The following is a 20,706-nucleotide window of genomic DNA, read 5'->3' as shown; positions in this document are numbered from 1 at the left end:
TGGAGGAACTCAGCAGGTCAGGCAGCATCTATGGAGGGAAATGGACAGTTGACATTGTGGGTCGAGACCCCTCATCTGGACTCAGCATGAATGAAGTAGCCTGCCAATTGTAACCAACCGCGTGTAATTTGGACCTCAATGTGCTTGGTGTTGGCCTGAAAGAGGACGCTGATCCTGTCACTGAGCTGGTCATTGGAGGGCTTTCTTAATCCTTGCCAAGCACATTGTCTCCCTTTGTTTCAATGTATTTTTTTTGCATTTGATTTGGAAACCCAGCACAGGTTGGAACTGATCTGGAAAGGCAGACAACAGTGTGAACCTGTGCCCTCAGATGGAGGTGGTCTGAGGACATCACCGGCGCCACCAGGCGGCGCCTGCTTTGTTTATCTGGAATTAAAAATGGCGTCCGTGACAACAGGGAGATCACGTGGTCTTACAAGCCCCACCCCTGTGACGCAGTTGATTGACAAGGCGCCTGCCCCATAGGAGAAGGCCCGCTCTCCTGAAGAGAATGCGGATGGAACGGGGCCGCCAATCAGAAGCGGAGGGGTAGGCCTTCCGGCGTGGCTGTGTTTAATGGGCTGTGGGATCGGCGAGCGCTGAGGATGCGGGCGAGTCGGTGGCGTGGGGAGTTTATCGGGTAAGAGAGCGGCCGCTTCCAAGAATACCAGTGTCAAGGGGCCAGATGTTCCGCGTTGTGCAGATGTGAGCGGCCGCTGCTGACAGGCGCCACCTGCTGAGAAGCCGCGGCCGCTGTTGTCTCTCTGCCCACAGGGGCAGCGGGAGCTGGTGGCGGCAATGGGAAGACGGTGGGGCGATGGCCCTCTTTGGCGTGACTGACAGCTGTCCCGGCCAATCCGTTTATCAGTTGTGGTTGACGTGCGTGTTTCGGTGGCCAATAGGGTGTCCGGGGCGGGGCTCCTGGTTTGATTGAGGTGAACCGCCAGGTGTTGGTCTGGGGCCAGAGGGCAGAGCTGGTGACAGGTGCACGGCCCACATCTGGGGCCCCTCCACCAGTAGGTGGTGGTCTCATCACTTCATCCCAGAAGCTCCGTCTGACATGTCCATGCCTTTAAAACGAGCCTGGCAGCTGCAGTACCCAGCATTTACCTGGCACCCACTCGCTCAGGGACCACCCTAGGAGTTAAAGTTGGACAGCCTGTTGGATGACTATCCGGTAGTCATTCAGAACCTTGGTCAAATGGATTTTAAAAAAATGATTAATAGGAGCAAAAAGAAGCAGAGCTGCTGACATTTGTTTCTTGAATATCTAAGTAAAATCACATCAGTCACCATTGATGTTTTTGGGAATATATTATAAACGATATCTGTGGTCTCAAGTACCTGAAACTTATTTCAGTATTGTGCTGACCTTCTATGTATGAGAGTATGCATTACAATTGACCTTTTTTTTGTAATAATAAAATGTGGGCAAACCCTCCTGAAGGAGGCTGAGAGGTGACATGATATAAATACTTCTTCTGAGCTTTTGTTTTCTTTTGTCTCGCATGCCAGCTTGGGGTATGTCAAGTAAAGTGGTCAATTGAAATATTTCAAATTAATTATGCAGTATGAAATAATGTCTTTAGTGATGCATACTTAGTGTAAATGTAATTTTTATTTGTATTCCAGGAAGTATCTAAGATATTAATCTGAAGTGAAAATATGTAATTTGTAGTGACTTTTGGTGTGATTGCCATTCTGTCTGAAAAACACTCTGATGCTGGAGGAACTCGGCAGGCCAGGCAGCATCCATGGAGAAAAGCAGGTGGTCGACGTTTCGGGTCAGGATCTTCCTGAAGAAGGGTCCTGACCCGAAACGTTGACTGCCTGCTTTTCTCCACTGATGCTGCCTGGCCTGCTGAGTTCCTCCAACATCATAGTATTTTTCTTCTTGATTCTAGCATCTGCAGTCCTTTGTTTCTCTGCCATTCTGTCTGCTTTTTTTTATATAGTTGCAAAAAATATTATGTACTAATGATCTGGTTGAGAATGTAGAAGGAATGATTAGTAAGTTTGCAGATGGCACCTAAATTGTTGGTGCGGTGAAGAAAGTTGCCTCGGGTTACAACAGGATATAGATCAACTGGGGAAAGTGGGCAAGGGAGTGGTAGATGGAATTTACCTCTGACAAGTGTGAAGTGGTACGTTTTGGGTAGATAACAAAGGTAGGGCATGGGCAGTGAATGGCAGAGCCCTGGGGAGTGTTATTGATCAGACAGACCTTTGGGTACAAGTACATGGTTCCTGAAAGTGACAACACAGGTAGACAGTGGTGAGGAAGGCCTGTGGTGTGTTTACCTTCATCGGCTGAAGCATAAAGTATAAGAATTGGGATATCGTATTACAGTTGTACAAAATGTTGTTTAGGCTGCACTTGGAGTACTGTGTGCTGTTCTGGTTGCACGCTGAATGAAGGATATAATTAAAATAGAGAGGGTGCAGAAAAGATTCACAAGGATGTTGCCTGGATTGGAGGGCTGTGTAAAAACAACAACAACCAGATTGGATAGGCTGCCTCTGTTTTCCCTGGAACAAAGGCAGCTGAGAGGTGACATGATAGAAGTATATAAAATTATGAAAGGCAGAGAAAGGATTGAAAGCTTGTGTTTGTTTCCCATGTTAGGGGTGTCTAAAGTAAGAGGGTATGGGCTTAAGATGAGAGGGAGGAGATTTGAAGGATCAGTCAGGTAAGTCTTTCTCTGAGTAGTTGGTATCTGCCAGAGGAGGTGGTGGAGGTAGAAACAGTAACAACATTTAAGAGGCATCTGGACAAGTACTTGAGTGAACAAAGCTTGGAGGGATATGGAATTAAGTGGGATTAGTATAGATAAGCATAATGGCTAACATAGACATGTTAGGTTGAAGGGGTTATTTCTATGCTGTACAACTCTAAAATTATTGGCTCTCAATTGTTAATATTACTAATCATGTTCTCTGAATAGACAGCTGAGCATTACTATGGTTATTGTGCAGGCAGAATTTATAATCACTGAGTTAACTTTAAAACTGCCAAAAGATGTGTGATATGAAACTTGTTCAAAGAGTTGGCTCCTAAAAGAAAATAATTTGGAGAGGGAGGGTTGGTGGAATGAACTTTGGAAAGGATTTTCAGTGGCATGGAGCCTTTGAACCTCAAACTGCTGTGCAATCAAGATTTTATTTTGTAATGTCGTCACTGTTATGATAAAGTAATGTACAAACACATTTGTGCATTTGTATCTACATTATTCCCTGTTGGCTGAGGTTATTAGAGTGCTGGGAAAACTACCTAGCTCTTTCTCAAATAGTGCCAGTGTTCTGTCAACCAGGGAGGAAAAATGGTTTAACATTGGGGATAATCGGTATTGGTTTATTATTGTCACTTGTACTGAGGTAGAGTGAAAAACTTGTCTTGCATACCGATCGTACAGATCAATTGATTACACATTGCAGTTACAATGGGTTAGTACAGAGTGCATTGATGTAGTACAGGTAAAAACAGTAACAGTACAGAGTAAAGTGTCACAGCTACAGAGAGAGTGCAGTGCAATAAGGTGCAAGGTCACAACAAGGTAGATCGTGAGGTCAGAGTCCATCTCATTGTATAAGAGAACCGTTTAATAGTCTTATCACAGTGGGGTAGAAAATGTCTCTGTGCAAACTTTTGATACTGAATTGTAGCATTTTCAGATCGTGAATTTATGAAAATAAATTCTCCAACTGGGTTAGCAATGGGGGGCATGCGGTGGTGGGGGGGAGTGGAGGATATCGACCTTGCCTCACTATCTGCTACTTTGCAAACTGATTTCAATCCACTGAACAGAGAGGTATAAAGATGCTGTTTTATTTTGTTATGGCTTCCAGTACTTTGTTGTTAAATTTTAGGAAGTTTGTACTTGCATTAAGCAAACTTCAAAGGGCATTTTTGCATTGGGTTCATCTGCAGTTCAGATTCTGAATAAACTGAACCTGTGTGACAGACCTTCAAGTTTGCATTGTTAAGATGGCTCCATTATCCAAATGGAATCTACTGGAAAATTTGACTTCTTTCTCTTTCAGCACCCTCTGTCTGCTCGTGCCTGCTTTTGTCTGTGTTGGAAGTGGAGGGCCTGTATTTTAGGCCCTTTGTAGTCCCCTGGCACTGCTCCTTTCCAGAGGCAGTGGATAGCGACAGGCCCTTGGGCAGCACAGTGATGAAGTCCTGTCCTGAATGCCGTTGACAGCAGGCAAAGCTGTGTATGGGGCTTTATGCTGTTTTTAAGCAAAAAGGTGCAATTGATTTAAATACATTTGTGGATTTTAAATATAAGCTATGTAATTTTGTTGTTTTTGTGGTTAATTGAAACACCAACACAAAACAGATTTAAAAATAAGGAAGTAACTTGCATCTTTTTGCCCTTAAACCTTTGATTTCAGTGAAGGTTTTAGGGCAGTGGGGTCTTAAATCCTGGCCTAGCACAAATCCAGGAAGAGATGTCCCCACTGCTGGGAATTCCCAGAAGCACTGGGAGTCCAGCAACAGGGCAAACCCACCCATTCAGATGTCTAAATCTGTCCCAGATTTCTTTGTTTTACATGTGTGCAGAAGTCTGGGGCTTCTGCTTAAATGACCGAACACTAGTGGTATTCATTGGAATGGCTGGCAATAGTCAGTGCAGTCTAGTATTTCAATTTTAAAATGTGATCTCTATGTGCTCCTTTGATGAGATTCAAATTTGTATGGTGTTCCTGAATAATACACTGCTGTACTTGTCCACCATATGAATAAAACAAAGAATGGCAAAGCTGATCTCTTGGAGTGGAATATATGCCAGTTGATAAGAGCAACCAGACAAGGGGACTTGTTACTATTGGTAAAAATTGAGGATTTGGTTGATTCAATATAATCTCCTATCAATGTTCCTCCCTCCAAACAACATCCAAGAAACAAGTTAGCTGATCATTCATTTGCTCCATGTGGAATAGTGCTTTGCATGGATTGACCACTGAATTTGTCTGTATGGCAATAATAACTTAAAATCTAATTGTATTTAAAAAATTATAGAAATGTAAGTTCTCATTAATATGAAGGTGGCAAGAGATCATAATCAACTCATTTTTGGACAAATTGTTACAAATTCTGATTTCCAAAGCAAAACTTGAATGCATGACCTTCTGAAACTTGTAAAATTACTAATTTAGCAACGTTGTAATTTTTGTGTGAGCTTTCAAAACTAGATTCAGTTATGCGGTTATTACTTTACTTTGTATTCACAAATGAGAGGCTCTTTAGCTTAAATATTTTGAAAGCCATGAAAATCACATTATTAAGTTAATGTATTGTTGCTTTGCATCTTTGGTTTAGATAAATTTTGAGAAATTCTAAAGTGAAATTTGGAAATGAAAATTAACTTAAACATGCTATGAATTTGACAAATATTTGGAATAATATTTTTAAAAATGGGGCCTAGAATATGGATGCTGTAACAATCTCCTTTTGCAAAGTCTTAAGCAGTAGATAAGAACTTGAAGTCTGATTACTTGAACAAACCGCTGAAGAAATGGAACAATTATTACAGCTAGTGTAACAACTAACTTCTACAGATATGTTGATATCTAAGATGAGATAGAACACTGGGAATGTAGCTCCTAGTTAGAAATAGTTTGGACTGTTGTATCACTTTTGATTTAATACAACTTGCTGCACACTTTTTCCACACGTAATAAAAGTTACATTGCTCACATGCCAGCATACTAATCTAAAAGGATTTCTCAAGATTGAGTTTGAGTACCTTCAGGTGGATGTCATTTAAGTTGGCCTATTGGGTTAAATATGTTAAAAGAATGCTACATGGAGGGTTTAAAAAAAATAGAAGCTTTAAAGCTTTATCTTCACATCAGCAACCAAGCTACCAGCCAAATTTCCCCATGACTTTTTGTCTCTGAATTATTTTCTTTTCATTTAATCTTTCGATTGCAGGAAACTTGGATTTTGGTGTTTGTTTTACAGTCTGCAATTATAATTGTTCTGTAATATAAATTAAACTCCAAATCCCAATGATGTTACTTCACTTCATTCTCATTTGGAACTCTGTCCAACCTGACAGCCTCAATATTGATTTCTCTAACTTCTGGTAACCTCCATCCCCTTGTCTTCCCCGGTTCCCCCGCCCTCATAATCTGTCCGTCTATTCCCCACCTTCTTCCCTTTATTCCATGGTCCACTGCCCTCTCCTGCTGGATTCCTCCTTCAGCCCTTTGCCTCTTCTACCTTTCACCTCTCAGCTTCTTGCATCTTCTTACCTTCCCCCCCCCCCCCCCCCCCCCTCACCTGGACTTGTCTATCACCTGCCTGCGTGTGCTCCTCCCCCCTTCCCCGACCACCTTATTCTAGCTTCTGCCCTCTTTCTTTCCAGTCCTGATGAAGAGTCTTGACCTGAAACATCGACTATTTATTTCTCTCCATTGATGCTGCCTGACCTGCTGAGTTCCTCCAGCACACTTTGTGTGTGTTGCTCCTTAAGAATATCAACTGTTTCTTCATTCACTGAGATCCTATCTGTTCTATTCTAGCGTCTTTTCCTCCTGCAGCAGTTGAGATTGCGAAGTGTTAAATCTGACCCCTTTTCCAAGTAGAAATGTTTCATAAAATCATCCTGGAAGACTTTTAAGGGAATCCAAACGGTAGAGCTGAGGGGGAAGGAAAACTGATGTGGGCTGGTTCTCAAAGTTAGCAGTAAACTACTTGTGTTTTTTTTTAGCAATTAATATTGCTGAATCTGAATTGGGAATCGCAGCAGTTCATGGAATTACTGCATTTCAGTGGTCGTGGGAATTCCTAATGTTTTTCTGTGGGTCTTTTAACAAGTCCATTTAGAGTGTCCGAAATTAGATAATGTACATTGTTAGATGACAGATGTGTATCTTTTGTCACCCTCTGATCCTGCCAACATCACTTCAGCCATTTCTTTAATTCCCTACCCTAAAATCCAATGCATTAACTCCATTAATGTGTAAAGATGTTCTTGCCTCCTATGCTTTTCAGTTGTGAAATTCCATTGGGTCTTCTTTAGCTATATTAAGTTCCAGAAGCTCAGTAATCTTTGCTCTGCCATTTAAACTTCAATGTTAACCTGAGGAAGAGAAATTGATTTTGAAACAGTCTTTTGCCTTGCCAGGGATTCTAAATGACGGAAGGAAGGCACATCCCATGAACTTCAAATTATTGGGATGTGCCTTCCTTCCTTCTCGGGTCTATCTTTAACCCATTATTTAATGTTCTAAACCATTTATATTTTGCTTGTCTTGGGGCACATTAGATATTACAAGGCTCTCCACGTATTATGTGTGAACATTCAATAACAGCAAATGTTATCCAGTTATATAAATAATTTAAAGTCTGTGAATATTATAACACTGAAACCTGAGATCAAATTTCAGGTCTTGGCCCATTCCCAGGTAGGTTTTATTCTTGTTTTTTTTAAGTTGGGTGTATTCAGAATAAGTTGCTACTGGCTTGTGTTTGAGAGTATATATTGCATGACTGGTCCTGTAATGTTGATACAGTAGCTTTCTGCATCATGTATTAGAGATACCAGTGCTTTTGCTGTGAGGACTGTTTTGTTCTGAACAATGCTTGCAGTCCTATAAGTTGCATATGAATCTGATCCTCATAGGTTTTTAGAAAGACTCACTTCTTTTTGCTGAACAATTGCAATACATTTCATTTTAAACTAAATTCCTGAATGAAGCACCAGTTCAACACAATCAACTTTTCTGTGACAGTGGGCTAAAATTTCCATCTTTGCATGAGGGAAATTCAATGACTCCTGTGCAGAAGTAATCATGGTACTAAACTATTATTAGTACAAAGAAATTAAATAATACCATATTTCTTAAATCAAACAATATTGGAGATGCTCAGCAGGTCAGAGAGCATCTCTAGAGAGATAGAGTTGATGTTTCATGTTGATGATTTTTCATCAGAACCAGTGCAGGATGAAAGGTCATTGATCAGAAACATTAATTCTGTTCCTCTTTCCACGGTTGCTGCCTGATCTACCGAGTATGTCCAGTGTTCTCTGTTTTATTTTTTCAGATTTCCAGCATCTACAATTTTTTTTTAAATGTACTACTTCTTGGGGTAAATAGTCAGTGTATTGTTTTCAGAATGTATAGAGACAAAGCAAATGTATCCTAACATGTAGAGGTTTACTTACAAGATGGGGTAGAAATTGTCTACATGTTGGGACACTTACAAGACTTGCTACAAACATGTCTGTGAAACTGTGTTTGAGTCACTCCAACATGTGATTTTGCTGTCTAATAGGATCACAGCACCCACGTACCAGTATATTGCGTGCTTTGGGGCGTCAATGATAGAACACCCGCACAGTTTTTTTAAAACTATTTATAACCAGACAATGGTTTCCTCACTGAAGGATGCTTTCCAGTATGTTAAGTATGTACCAGCTGTGCTAGAGCAATCCAGCTAGTCCTGCCCTCTTTTACCTGCTAATTCTTTCCTTTCAGATAGATATCCAGCCCCCCCCCCCGAATGCTACAATTGAATCTGCCTCCCTGACTCTTCTTGACAGTATGTTCCAGACATTAATTGCTTGCTGTGTTCACTTAAAAGAATTTTATTTCCTTGTCATTCTTTTGATTCTTTTCCTAATCATCATCATCTATGTTCTCTAGTTCTTGACTCTATCTATAATCTGATTTTTAAATATCTTTGCTCCAAGAAGAACAACCTTGGTTTCACTTACTGAAGTCCCTCATCTCCAGAATCACTTTGGTAAATCTCTTTTGCAAGCTTTCCTAAAATTTAATTCCCCAGACTGGAACAATTCTCTAATTGTGACTGAACCAGTGTTTTTATAAAGGCTCATTGTGACTTCCTTACTCTTGTAATCTATGCTTCTATTTATAAAGTCCAGAATTCCATATCATGTTTTAACCACTTTCTCAACTTGCCCTTCTACTTTCAATTGACTTTGCACATATAACAGGATAAGTATTGGTGAATGTTCATGTGTTAACTCAGAACATCAACATAGATCTTGTGTAGTCAAATGTAATCCAAGGCAGGCAAAATTAAAGTTGTGACTTAAAGACAGATGATGGAAGCAATGATGTGTCAATAATTTAAAGCATTGCGGGGGGAAAATCTATACTATACTCTTGGGATTTTCGGTAATGAATTAGAGAACACCAAAGCTTAAAGCAACATGTAACTTATCAATATACACATTTAATCAACTACACTACATTTAGCCTGATCACCCTTACAGTTTAGGATATCGAATTAGTTTTTGGACTAGTAGCTCCAAGAAGGTTCTGTTTGTTACTTCATGACATCTGCACTGGAACACATTGGCACAATTTAATGATCAAGGTTTCAACATCCTGAAATGCTTCATCTAGCAGGGATCGTTTGATCTATGTGATGACTTAATTGTCTTTAATCTTAACCATGTATCTCAAGTTCTGCAAACCTACACATTGGTTCCTATCTCCCACTTGGATAAGATGCATTTGTAGAGTGGTCCAAGCACACACACACATGCTGGTGTTGCTGGAAAGTTCTCTTCTTTCAGATTAGTGTCATCGTGACATTTTTTGACTTGAGGGCTTCTGCTCAACTCCAGAATCCACATTCTGATTAAACGAGCACAAGTGTGTTCTCAACCTCAAGGGTTCTACAATTGTGTGTCCCATGTTAGTGTGCTGAGTTGCCATGCACCTTAAGAAATTGCCCAACTGATAACTCAGCACGAGTCTTGAATATTCTTGCAACACTTACTACTTGAGAATGTCCTTAGAGCAAATGAATGAGCTGTCAGAGTAACTATGTGAAAGCAGAAGATATGAAACCACTGCTGTATGTTTAATGCAATTCCATTTCATAGAATTTGTGAACAAAGTTGATTGAAACTAAGGGCCACTGTCAGGAAAAGAGCTGTTCAGGTAAACTGCTGCAAACACGTATACAGTGGCCTGCAAAAGTTTGGGCACCCCTGGTCAAAATTTCTGTTACTGTGAATAGCTAAGCAAGTAAAAGATGACCTGATTTCCAGAAGGCATAAAGTTAAAGATGACACATTTCTTTAATATATTAAGCAAGATTACTTTTTTATTTCCACCTTTTACAGTTTCAAAGTAACAAAAAAGGAAAAGGGCCCGAAGCAAAAGTTTGGGCACCCTGCACAGTCAGTACTTAGTAACACTCCCTTTGGCAAGTATCACAGCTTGTAAGCGTTTTCTGTAGCCAGCTAAGAGTCTTTCAATTCTTGTTTGGGGATTTTTGCCCATTCTTCCTTGCAAAAGGCTTCTAGTTCTGTGAGATTCTTGGGCCGTCTTGCATGCACTGCTCTTTTGAGGTCTATCCACAGATTTTCGATGATGTTTAGGTCGGGGGACTGTGAGGGCCATGGCAAAACCTTCAGCTTGTGCCTCTTGAGGTAGTCTATTGTGGATTTTGAGGTGTGTTTAGGATCGTTATCCTGTTGTAGAAGCCATCCTCTCTTCATCTTCAACTTTTTTTTTTACATACAGTGTGATGTTTGCTTCCAGAATTTGCTGGTATTTAATTGAATTCGTTCTTCCTTCCACCAGTGAAATGTTCCCTGTGCCACTGGCTGCAACACAAGCCCAAAGCATGATCGATCCACCCCCGTGCTTAACAGTTGGAGAGGTGTTCTTTTCATGAAATTCTGCACCCTTCTTTCTCCAAACATACCTTTTGCTCATTGCGGCCATAAAGTTCTATTTTTTTCTTCTTCAGTCCACAAGACTTGTTTCCAAAATGCATCAGGCTTGTTTAGATGTTCCTTTGCAAACTTCTGACACTGAATTTTGTGGTGAGGACGCAGGAAAGGTTTTCTTCTGCTGACTCTGCCATGAGTGTCATATTTATGCAGGTGTCACTGCACAGTAGAACAGTGCACCACCACTCCAGAGCCTGTTAAATCTTCCTGAAGGTCTTTTGCAGTCAAACGGGGGTTTTGATTTGCCTTTCTAGCAATCCTATGAGCAGTTCTCTCGGAAAGTTTTCTTTGTCTTCCAGACCTCAACTTGACCACCACCGTTCCTGTTAACTGCCATTTCTTAATTACATTACGAACTGAAGAAATGACTACCTGAAAACGCTTTGTTATCTTCTTATAGCTTTCTCCTGCTTTGTGGGCATCATTTATTTTTATTTTCAGAGTGCTAGGCAGCTGCTTAGAGGAGCACATGGCTGCTGATCGTTGGGACAAGGTTTGAGGAGTCAGGGTATTTATAAAGCTTTTGAAATTTGCATCACCTGGCCTTTCCTAACGATGACTGTGAACAAGCCATAGCCCTAACAAGCTAATGAAGGTCTGAGACCTTGGTAAAAGTTATCTGAGAGCTCAAATCTCTTGGGGTGCCCAAACTTTTGCATGGTGCTCCTTACCTTTTTTCCACTCTAGAATTGTACAAAACAAAAAATAATACACTAATCTTGCTTGAAATGTTGAAAAGAATGTGTCATCTTTAACTTTGACTTTTGGAGATCAGTTCACCTTCTACTCATTTAACTATTCACAGTAACAGAAATTTTGACTAGGGGTGCCCAAACTTTTGCATGCCACTGTATCTTGACTGATCCACAGTGTATTCAGCAGGAGTACATGATCCCACGTGTTTCACTTCAATCCACATTGAGCTACGATCAATTAATACCAGGAAGTTGTCATTTCTTTTTCTCGCAAGACTTCACGCACTCATAGGCCATGATCATGACTGCAAATGAGAATTTTGGTTGGTTTTTTCGTACAACTTTGGTGAGCAAATGCAGTTTCTGCCAATGCTTTGAGATCATTATCCAAATGAGGCCAGTAAACAAAAGTTCTTGTAGTTGCTTTCACACTGACCAAACTTTAATATATTTGGCAAACATATTTTGCCTCAGTCTAATAGGGTTTTATCACTCTGTGACCCAATTTATTTTGTATTCTATTTCGTATTTTGTTACAACATAGCCTATTTCAGCCCATCGAGTCTAGGCTGGTTCACAGTGCAATCCCATTCGTCACACTAATTTTCCTTGTAATCTATTCTCCCCTTATTGTGTGGGTAAGTGGTACAATTTACTGTAGCCAATTAACTTACTGACCTGCAAATCTTGGGGTTGTGATTAGAAACTGGAACACCCAAGAGAAACCCACACAGTCATGGAGAACGTGAAAACTGTACTTAGACAGCACCAGAGGTCAGGACTGAATCTAGGTTGCTGGACCTGGGTGAGGCAGCAGCTGTGCTGCCTGCTTCATATACCCCTTTTTCACAGGAAATGTGATTGTGGAATGGTTTTGGTTCCTTGTTTATACATGGTAACATTTTGTCTGTTCAGTTATCCGTTCGTAGACTCTCAAGTACTATAGGTCTTGTCTGCTATTTCAAACAGTTACTGGATAGTACTCGCCAATCACATTTAACTCCCATTTTCACTTCCAATGTTGCAGTTCTTGTGTGGCAACTGCAATAGACCACCCACAATAGTGTTCTGCTTGGAATTACCATATTTGATTTAGTAATTGTACTGCAATGGAAGGATCTTGTATTCTTGATGCCACCAGAGTAGGTATCCCTGACATGCTCATCATGGTTTAAGATTTATTACCAGGATTAAAGAGCTGTCTAATTAAAAACTTAAATTTCTAGATTACAAACACTATTCCAAGTGCTTCATTCTTCATTTGTACACCTGTGAGAGTAAGATGGGCAAAGGCAGTGGATTCATTGGCTATAACAAGGGTCATTATTGCACCTACATCATAACTTGACACACCCTCACAACTTGCATGTTATACCACACTGTACAAGGAGAGCATTACTTCCCCCATTCATCTTATAAAATGTGTTACTTTATTCTCTGCAGCATTTCCCATCCTTCAAGTGATATAATGGTCTGAAAATATTTGCAATGGGCATATTTCTGGAATAACCTTTCACATTTTCAGGCTTTGATACTTTGGTGATGGATTCTACTTTTTCCTTCACTGGTTGTAGACAATTGGCATCAATCTTCAAACCAAGCTACAGGCCATCCCTGGGTAATAAATGGATTCTGTTTATACAAACATCCATAAGTCAGTTTTTGTCCACAAGTTGGAAAATGCACAAAAATAACTCAATATGATAACCACACCTCCACAGTATTGTAATGAAGGCATTGAAAGTGCACAAGACTGATAAGAGAACAATTACTAAAAATGGAGGAAGAGAGGAAACTAGTTCTGCTATTCGTAGGAATGAACATATGTACATACGTTAGGCTTTTGAATTCAATAATAATATGGGAGCTCATTGGTATATAAGGGTGTCCATGAGACAGTCATTCTTAACCCAGGGACGGCCTCTACATTTTCTCATTGTGTATTTTTCAACTTCACATTGTGCTTTGGTAATCTCCTGAGCACTTCCCACAAAATGTGGGAAACTTTCTTCTGGCAATCAATGGATCATCACATTTATACAAGTAATGATCCGTTCTATAGGACTTGATTTTTTTTTGTGTGGTGTGCAAAATCTTAGTATAACTTGACCCCACATAGTGTGTAAACCTGTGTATAATGTGTGTTGACATTCAAGTGAGCATAATCATAGTCCAATTTTTGTGAATGCCTTTTGATTCATTGAACTCTGCATAGAAGCATTACACACAAACATGTTTCATGCTTAATGACACAGCAGTTAGTATTTCTTAATTTATTTGTGCTATTCATTCATGTTCTGATGTAAATCTGACTCCAGATTACACTTGTTTGTGCTAGTACCTTTTTTGTACTGTCACGAACCAGCAACAAAAGAAACACACTGAGCATGATTCAGTGTTAAAAACTATTTTATTAATCACTACTTATGATAATATGAAAAATAAAAGTAAAAATGTTAGTATGTTAGAATTCAAAAATGTTAAACCTTGAACGTTAACCCCAAAACTAAACTCTTCGTGTGTGTGTGACAAAGTCCAAAACTCCCAGTTCAGGAATGGTTCTTAAAGTTCAGTTCCGCAAGCCATAAGGTGAAACATGAGCAAGGGCTTCTTCAACAACCACCGTTGTCTGAAGATAAGACGTAGATGTAGAGAAACAGAGAGAGAGTACATACGAAATCCAAATGTTCCACGATGGAACCCCAAACGACACTTCAGTGTTTACTCGGTAGTGACTTCCTCACCCCGAAAAGCATCCGAATCGTGGTCGTCCACACACAAATACCTGTTTCCTTCTACAGGTCAGCAACAAAGTGAACTCCACCAGATTACTTCCAACTTCCATACATGGATTTCTATGGCAAACACAGTTATTGTTTCTCATCCATCGATAGAGAAAACAAGCAGGCTGGTGTCTCTGTCCCTTCTCTCTCTCTCTCTCTCCCTTTTCTCTCTCTCTCTCTCCTTCTTCTTCTTCTTCTGACTTCTTCAACAACGTCATTACGTCCTTTATTTTCTATTGACGTAAGCACGCCCCACACACACATACACACACACTCTCTATCTTAAAGGGACATGCACTGAGTCCGTAACAGTACCATGGAAATAATTGCTCCTGATACCGAGACATGTATTGCAGGTTGTAATTTGATTCCAACCATTCTACATGTGCTGTGGTGGGAGGATGGGAGTGGTGAATCAACATTTTAACAAAAGATTAATTGTTATTTGTCAATGAAGAAAGTCAAAGCATTCCTGCATTGTGGATTTAAACCGTCTCTTGGGAAAATGATGGATTGCTGCTTTGCTGGGTACTTTTCTCTCCAAAAGAGATGGTGATTTTTGTGTTCTAGTTCCCCAGGTGCTGGCAGTCCTTTTTAAAAGATTTATTGTTGATGTGGGTTTAGGCAAACATTTTGATTATTCAGTTCCAATAGGCATCACAGGAATCCAAATCCTGCCAAAGCGTGTTCAGCAGAAATCATTGGCCATCAGTGGACAAAGGACTTCTGGTAGAAGGTAGAATTGGAGGATGGGCTTTAAGTTAGTATATAGAGAGTGGGTTAACTTGGAGTGGGAGAAGTATATATTTATTTAGATAAAAGATTAGTGTTTATATAAAACTTTCCTTTACCTTGCAGTCTGATAGCATTTTTCAAATGTACTTCCTTGGCAGTAGTGTTGTCACTGTTGTAATGTACAAAATGTAACTATCAGTTTATGCACAGCAAACTCTTTGAAACACCAGTATGAAAGTGAGCAGGATTTTTTATTTTGTGATTGTTGTTTGAGAACAAAATACAGGCGTGGACATGATATAACTGTTGCTTTTTGAATTGATAGAATGGAACCTTTTATATTCATCTAGGAGAGAGGACACATCCTTGGTTTAACATTTTCTCTGAGAATGGGCATCTTTTGTTCCAGTACTTTGTCAGAATACACTAGTTTCTCAGCCTGGGTTTTTGTACCTGTTGACGTGGGGCTGAACCAACAGTTTTTTGACTTGGAGACATGAGTGTCATCAATTAAAGGATAGCTGATATGTAAAGATAAAAAGAAAGAATCTAGAGTAGTTATAGACATAAAGGGAAATGTAATAGATGGAAAATAATTAACACATTAGAGTTGAAGAACTAATTTGAGTGTATGATCCAAAATAATAAAGGATATGGCATGGTAGCTATTGCTGAAGCATGTGATGCAAGATGATGAGGACTTGGCTCCAAGTCTACAGGAAAAATGGGAGGGAAGTCTTAAGGATGAAGCACTCCCACAAGGAAAGGAAATAATAATGGACAGTGGAGGCTTTATTGAGAATTAATTGAAATTTGAGACTCTAATACTAGGTGTCACTAGATCTGGGCAGTAGCTGTTAAGTAGCTAAATGTATACAATCTGAAATTAGATTTCCTCCAGGTGCTCCGGTTTCCTCCCACATTCCAAAAGACGTGCAGGTTAGGAAGTTGTGGGCATGCTATGTTGGTGCCGGAAGCACGGCGACACTTGCGGGCTGCCCCCAGAACACTACACAAAAGATGCATTTCACTGTGTGTTTCGATGTACGTGTGACTAATAAAGATACCTTACCTTATAAGCATTCATGCCATAATAGCAAATTTAATGTTCATTTCATGATTATTTCCTCCAATACGATGTTTCGGAGTCAAATTATTTAGATGTGCTCTTGCAACTGAATTAGTTTGCAGTTGTGAATTTTTCCTAAATAGTGATCATGAAGTTCATTGCACTCACTTTAAAGGGGGAAATGACCATGAAAAATCTAGACTGGGTGAGGGCGAGTTCACCACAATGAATCAGACTGCCAATAGTAAACTAGGAAAATCTGTTGAAGGGTACAATGGAAAGTGTTCAACGAATATAATTTATGATACAGAACCAGTTCAATCCCCTTGGATGCAAAACCACAAAGACAAAGCTGAATAAGTGGGTAAGGAACATACAAAACTAAATGAAGAGTAGAATGGAAAGACCAAATCTATAACAAGTCCTGGTTATTGAGAATGGTACAAGAAGAAAACGTGATCAAACATTAAGAGCTGTAGAAAGGAAAATAAACTGGCAAGGAATAGCAAAGCCAATGCACAAAATTTTTATATCAGCAAGTAGGGTGGTCAGTAACTCTGGTTCCCTTGGACAATAAATGTAAAAGTAATGGATATCTTGAATATTTCATAATTTGTAGTGGGGGATGGGGCATCCCAAGATAGTGAAATTGAATCAGGAATATAGTTAATGTAAGCAATGTAACAGTAATGAAGTAAATAATGGCATTTAAAGAGTAACAGATCCTCAGGATCCAATTCTTTCCATTTTGGGGCTTTAAGGGAAAGACATGTAAAGACTGCAGAGCCTTAATGAGCAAAGTTCTTTAAGTTTGGGAATTTCTTTTTGGCAAATTGTCAATCCCTGTCCTTTTTCTCCCCCAAAATAAACAGTGAGGGAGTGAATCCGGGAAGTAACGGAACACGCCTAATTTGTATTGTTTAGAAATTAATAGTACCTGTAATTATCTGAACACTTGGTCAAAGCGCCAACATGGATTTGTAAAGCATAGATTGTGCCAGACGATCTTAGGAAAATAGTAGGCAGGTGACAAGCAATGAATGTTTGAAGACTAACAAGATTTTTGAACAACTTGGATAAAAGCAACATATCCAAATTCGTTAATGGCATGAAGATAGGTCATTGTAAATAAATGGAAACAGTGAATTATGAAGATACTAATCTATTTGGACATTAAATGTGAATAGGGAAGAAGTTTTTAAGAAGGTGAAACTGAAAGAATGGTGGCCCAAAGGGATTCGGTAATCCATTTACTTGGATCGTTAAAATGCCATGGACAAGTACAAAAAATGATCAGGAAAGCTTGTAAAATGCTGGGTTTTTTTTTTGGTCTAATGGACTAGGGTTATTCATGCTACAGCTATATAAAAGTGTGGTTAGACCACATCTGGCTATCATATAATAGGGAAGGATGTAGATGGCCTTGAAGGGATCACAACATGGATTTGCCCAAATGATTCTTGGGTTAAGGGTGTTGAATAAATGGAGGGGAAAGAATACAGACTAAAGCTTTATTCTCTGGAAAATACAAGGTAATTTGATGGAGGTTTTCAAGATGACAACCCATGTTGCAGATCGATAGAAATGCTTTCTACAAATTGGGAAGGATCTCGTGAGTGAAATCCAGCAAACTTCTGCGCACAATTTCTGGAAATGCTCTTCTGCAATTGTCATTGCTAGATGAATTGTTAGTTTTAAAATCTGAAATTGATAGACTTATTTAAAGCTGTTAAGCAATATAGGACAAAGATGGGTATGTGACAGTAGATCAGGCAAGACCTACTTGAATCATGGAATAGAACTGAGGAGCTTAATGGTTTCCTCTTTATCCTATCTATACTTTAATCCTAGAAGCAACAAGTTATTGTGATTTAGTGGGCACAACTTGATGTGGAATGTGTTATCAATAGTGTGGGATAAACCAGAAGTTTATAGGATTAGGGACAAGCCAGAAGACATTGAAATTTGCTGGTGACAGAGGATTGCAACAGCAGATAAGCACATAGGTGGGTGATGAAGAGGATGGAATTGTAATTGGTTACTTGGGAGCTCTGAAAATGAGAGTGCATCTAGTGGTATAAGATGGCTATGTTAGCTGTCCCTGGGTTATGGCAGTCCAACAGCAGAGAGGCATTGGAGGATTGTCATTAAAAATATTAAAAGTTGCAGGGAGGTATGGGCTAATGAAAAGGCAGAGTTCATTATGATGATGGGTGCAGAGTGTGTTTTGTTTTGGCAGACTTGTAGGAAAAATAGGCATGGATGTAAAAGAAACTTGCTCTTGGACTCAACAGTGACATGTAGACAGGAGTTAAGGAGAGTGTTAGATGTTTGAAAGATCATGCTTTAAGTGTTGATGTATGAATGCTAGCTAATGCAGGATTGTTGCTGGTTGGTCTGCTTGATTTCAGACTGAAGTCTGAAGGTTGATGTGATTTTGACTTTGACTTTTGGTTGTTGTGATTTCTCCACCGCCCCCCCCCCCCCCCCCCCCCAAGCTCAAGTACGAAAAGAATGATCCATGTGGGCAGAAATGTTTGAAAATGTGAATCAGCAAAAGACCATCATCTTAAAATACGAAAATAAATGAGTACAAAATAGCTATATCCTAATGGTGCAAAGGAGTGTATATTTTAAAGGGGGGAAAATAGAGATAAAAGACATCAATTATGTCAAAAGACTGGGAAAACTATTACAAAAAGCGTCTGGGTGAGTACTTGAATTGCAAGGTCCTAGCTTTCTCTGCCAAGTGTTGCTAATGAACAGGAGGTGGAAATTGTTACCAGTGACAAAGACTGAAAGACAAAAAGCAATTTGCAAAGTAAGTAAAAGCGTTTTGGGAGGGGTGCTGAATCGTAATCCGGAATACACTGCTTGGAAGGATAATGGAAATGGATTGAAAATTTTGCTTTTTAAAAAAAAATGCGTAATAATTGAAGGAGAAAAATAATTGTTAAGCCATGGGGTAGGGCAAAGAGGTACTACAGGGTAAGAGGAGGGAATTGCACCTTAGGAGCTGGTAGGCTGAGTGGGTGCCTATTGAGCTTTATCATTGATTCTGAAAGTTTTTCTAAAGAAGTAGCAGACTATTTGAATTTATAAATGAGATACTTCCTCCTTCATTGTACATATATTATTGGCCACACTGCATTTGAGAAACTCGCAATGTGTTCTTAAGAAGCTGTCAGTCAATTAATATTAAAACAAAAAAAAACTTCATGGGTTGGCTCCTTCCTATCTCTGTACACTTCTCCAGTAGTAAAACCCTTGGTTCTCTGCCTTCTCCTACCCCTCCCTCTTGCACATTTGCCATTTACTGCTTTGTGATCATCTGGGCTTTAAATTAAATAAGTTGGTTATGCTAACTGCTAAACTTGCAGGTGAATTTTTATTATTGACTGCCCATTGCTCTTCATTAGATGTTAGTAATTAACTTGGATTGCGATGTGTAAGAAGCAAGTCAGGGTGAATCTGCATTACCAAAGTGAAAACTATTCCATAAGTCACATGCAAGGGGAATTGCCCCACATCCGTTGCTGTCCTGAACCCCTCTGGCAAACCCTCACAGCTGATGCACAGACATGGAAGGCTGAAAAGCCACCTGGCTGTGAGATGTGTATGACAGTATTATCAAATAACTTAGACTTTGGTCGGAAGGAATCTCAAAGATGTGACTTTTAGCATTCTTGGAACTGACCTGTATGGACAGTGGAGCAAAAAACAAACTGCTGGAGCGACTCATGGGGTCAGGTAGCATCTGAGGAGGCAAAGGGATAGTTTGGCACTCTGTTACTTTAAAAAGAATGAGTGAGATGTTGGACCAGATCATTTAAAAATAGTTGAAGGGTGAATGCTTGCAGTGGAATGACTGACAGTTGTCTTGCAGAACATTTATTTTTAAATCTTAACGTGCAGATTTTGATAAAATGCATGATTAACATAGCATTAAAATTAAAGTGCTAATTTTGTAGTTGCTAATTGTGTGCATTAATGTCATAGTAATCATACAATGTAAATTCAACACAATGATGCCAAGGACATAAGCTTCAATTATAGGGGAAAACAGGGTAGATTACACTGGTATGGAGAAGGCTGGTATTTTAAAATTTAAAATCCAGAGAATTTTGCTAGTTTAAACGGGTGTAAACTAACTTCCAATGGGAAATAAGTGGTGAAGAGACATCCCTTAAAACTATTCAAGAGAAAAATTCCTTCATGCTTCATGTATTTTTGAACAAATTGTACAAGGGGCATGTAAGGGAAAAGTGTTATTTTTTTACTCGTTATAAACTAGATTTAACTGCCTCAAGAGTTGTGGAAACCAACCTGGTTGGTGTCTTTTGAAAGAGAATTGGATAGGCATTTGAGAATAATTTGCAGGGCTCTGCAAGGGTTGGGGAATAGAACTAATGGGATTACTATATTTTGAATTGGCACAGTTTGGACCCAATGGCAGCCTCTTGTGCTTTAACAGTTCTATTATTGTAATTGCCAAGGAGCAGCTGAGGCAGAAACAGATGCATTATTAAGTGACAGTAGATGTAACTACAGCAAAGAGTAGAATATCCCTGTAAATGTATGAATTGAAGTTGGGTTGCTGTTTTACACCAGCTACCACTTGGTCTTGACAGAGTGAACTCTTGGTCTATGGATTCTGAGACTAGAATCATAGGAAAGTTTACAATGCGGAA

The 20,706-nt window shown here is 39.5% G+C and overlaps 1 protein-coding gene across 1 annotated transcript in view; it reads left to right on the top strand.

The window, feature by feature from the left end:
- Window positions 1-533: 533 nt before the first annotated feature.
- aktip (akt interacting protein) overlaps window positions 534-20,706 on the top strand; it is a 40,787-nt gene continuing 20,614 nt past the window's right edge. The window contains exon 1 of the mRNA XM_052028387.1: window positions 534-640. The gene's annotated coding sequence lies outside the window, so the exon portion shown is untranslated. The remainder of the gene's footprint in view (window positions 641-20,706) is intronic.

The sequence above is a fragment of the Pristis pectinata genome, chromosome 13 (genome assembly GCF_009764475.1).
Source record: "Pristis pectinata isolate sPriPec2 chromosome 13, sPriPec2.1.pri, whole genome shotgun sequence".
NCBI classification, from domain to species: Eukaryota; Metazoa; Chordata; class Chondrichthyes; order Rhinopristiformes; family Pristidae; genus Pristis; species Pristis pectinata.
The sequence above is the reverse complement of the archived record's forward strand: the minus strand, read 5'-3'. Positions and strand labels throughout refer to the sequence as shown.